Source organism: Triticum aestivum, chromosome 1A, assembly GCF_018294505.1.
Source record: "Triticum aestivum cultivar Chinese Spring chromosome 1A, IWGSC CS RefSeq v2.1, whole genome shotgun sequence".
NCBI lineage: Eukaryota > Viridiplantae > Streptophyta > Magnoliopsida > Poales > Poaceae > Triticum > Triticum aestivum.
The window spans coordinates 150,168,588-150,171,583 of NC_057794.1; the positions used below are offsets into that span (position 1 = coordinate 150,168,588).

Consider the following 2,996-nt stretch of genomic DNA (forward strand, 5'->3'; position numbering starts at 1 on the left):
CGTGTGGCAATGCATTGGCACATTGCTAGTAGTTATTATATTTTTTTGGACACCGGACAAACGGTGGAGTACATATACGAAGAGAAGAGGCGCACGCGCGCAGTCGGTCTCTTGCTCTCTTGCACACATGAGTGCTACGTAAAGGCAACGTTGACAAATAAACCCTAAAACCCTAGGTGCATGCTTTCTACATTTGTGGGTACCGGGTACGTGGTGGAGCGCACCTTTGTAGGAATAGTCAGCTCGCGTGATAATTTGATCCGTAGGAGTTGATGGTCGGGACCACAGGTGAACGACTTGGAGGCGGTGGCTCGCCAGTTGCCACAGATCGAGTAGCCACGTTTAAAATATCATTTTTTAGCGGGGTTAAGAGTTCTGATTTTCAATGGTGCGTTATAAGTACTAAGTAGTTTTTAGAACAATTGGTATGGAGCGAAAATGGAATTCATAGTACTATGTACCTCCTTGGTGTATGGTTGTATGGGTTTATGTTGTGAGATGTTGAACCTGGTAGTACTAGGGCAAATACTATGCTTTAGATTTAGATGTTAGTTTTCAGTAATGAAAATCGGAAGGGGAAACCCTTCTTTGATTAAAAAAACTACAACCTTTGTTCTGGTTTACTAGTCCCCAATGTATTTTGGGTCAAAGTTTGTCCACGAATTTTACTTGTAAAATGTGAATGGAAAATGAGATTTTGTTATACCCAAACAAAAAAGGACTGGAGGGAGTGATTGCCCTGACACGGACACGACCTCTCATAGCATAGGCATTGAACCGGCGCACCGGCCAAGAGGGCCCCACTCGCTACAGGCCCGGCTGAACACGCCTCCTCGCCGCAATTTTTTTTCTCTGCCAGGATCCAGATTTGAACTGGTGACACAAGGATTTTCAGTCCTCTGCTCTACCAACTGAGCTATCCTGACCTTTTCTTGTGCATCATCCTAGTAGAGTATTTGTATCTATGTCAATTAAAAGGACTAAAACTTAATTAAAGTATTTCAAATTTTAAATTTGAAAATGGGGGGGAGGGTTTCTCTATCTCTTCACTCATGAAGTTAATACAAGTGAGGATTGATTTCAGTTATTCATATAAGAAATAAGAGGATCAACCGGCTTCAAACTGCCCCGCCTGCCTTCATTGAATCCGCGCGTGTGCCGGCAACACGTCCTTCCGTGAGCCGGTCGGCATTTTAGAACACAAAAAATGACCAAAATATAATTAATTACGCATGGTCTTGACTTGTTGTGCTCGCACTGGTAGCAGGAACTAGAGGTTTTTCTTTATTTATAACTCTCCTCCATTTTTTTGCCTTTGAAGTGAATCATGGTTCTGGACATTATGTATGAATGTGCAGATATCTGTGAACATGAGTTTGATGTGGAAGTTGAACTTGTAAATTCGGGCTTGTGCGTGAACTATACCATGTCCAATGCTTCGTCTGTTATTGTTTGGAAAGTAATTGATGTTATTACATGACCCGAAAAAAATATTTTGTGCCACATCAGTAGATGCACGGACATCACAACAGGCATGCTGACTAGATAAACATTTGAACCTAGCTACTATGAAGGAAATTTTGTATTGACAACAGTTTTAGATAGCAGGAGACGCCTAGCCTACTCTGCCTCTGCTAGCTTAATTCTGGCTTCTTCCATCTCTTCTTTGGCATGGGTGAAGTGAGCATCTGATTGCTCTTTTCGCTTCTTTAGGAACTTAGCTACATTCTCAAGGGCTGCTGTACGCTTTCTTTCAGCCTTTACTAGAGCCACGAGGACACGAACAGCTGACAACTCCACCTGGCTTGTGTGTAATCCAGCATCATCTGGGAATTTGCACCTTGTGTCTAATCCAACATCATTAGGGAACTGGCACCTTGTGTGTAGTCCAACCTCATTTTGGAAACATGATCTCGAGGTTGACCATACTTCCCTCCTCGCAGGAATTGCATCCTGACATGAAGTTACTTCTTTTTTAGATCAATACTAGCAACCCATATCCATTTAGTAGAAGCCAGATAAACAGAACTGGGAGAAGTGAATTCAAAAGAAAAAAAAATAAAAACAGACTACAAGGTGAGAACACCCACTTCCTACATCAAGCTAAAAACGAAAGCATTAGGACGATCAAGACTCTTCTTATTACACATCGAAGAACATGAGGCTTAAGCGAAACAGAAACTACAACATATACACATCAAAGAACGTGAGGCTAAACGAAAGTAATTGAAAGGGTGTTACTTACCAAAGCTCATTTTACAGGTTCGGTGCAGCTCCTCTTTAACTTGCCACGCTCCTTGAAGATGTCCCCAATATCCCGTGTTTGGTCTTCATTGCTCCTCTAGATGTTCGCACTCGTGGTTTTAAAATCTCAACATGGCAAGAAAAATATACTACTAGTAATACTCGCGCATATTGTGGGCAACATTAAAGCGCTCGTCTGCCATGTTAGAGCATCTCCAACAGAATCGCAATGCCCGATGCTTTATGAAAGTGTTTACAGTGCTGAGATCGAGAAGTAGAGATAGAGAGTAGAGACTAGAGAGTAGAGGATAGTTCTCAGCATAGATAGATAAAAAATAGATTATTCAACTACTCCTTGTGGTCCGACTCCTCCTCGGTGATGTCCTCCTCTGACGTCTGACTATAGGCGTGAAGATACCGATCGTTGTTGGATTCCCAGGGTGACGCTGCTCCTAGCCTCATGTTGAATTGAGCGTTCTCTTTTTGCCTACGCTTGTCCTCGCGATAGGTGGCTTGCTCTGTCCTCCTCTTATCCCTCTCCGCCCTCCTTTGCATGTAGAACTCGTGCTCGTTGATGATGTCCTACGGGAAGCGTTGGCGCCATAGCGCCATGGCTTCCTCGTCCATCCGAGACAGTGCTCCCGCCTCCGGTTGTCGCGATGATCCTCGTCGGTGATAAGCAACGGCAGAGGCGCGAGCTCCTGTGCCCGCTCCTGCATTGGCACGTTGGGGAAGTTCAGTGTTCTATCAGG

At 43.9% G+C, this 2,996-nt stretch overlaps 1 non-coding gene across 1 annotated transcript; it reads right to left on the reverse strand.

Annotated features, from left to right (window-relative positions):
* Window positions 1-853: 853 nt before the first annotated feature.
* On the reverse strand, window positions 854-926 carry TRNAF-GAA (transfer RNA phenylalanine (anticodon GAA)). Its single transcript has one exon. It is a non-coding gene; the product is annotated as a tRNA-Phe (tRNA).
* Window positions 927-2,996: the final 2,070 nt, after the last annotated feature.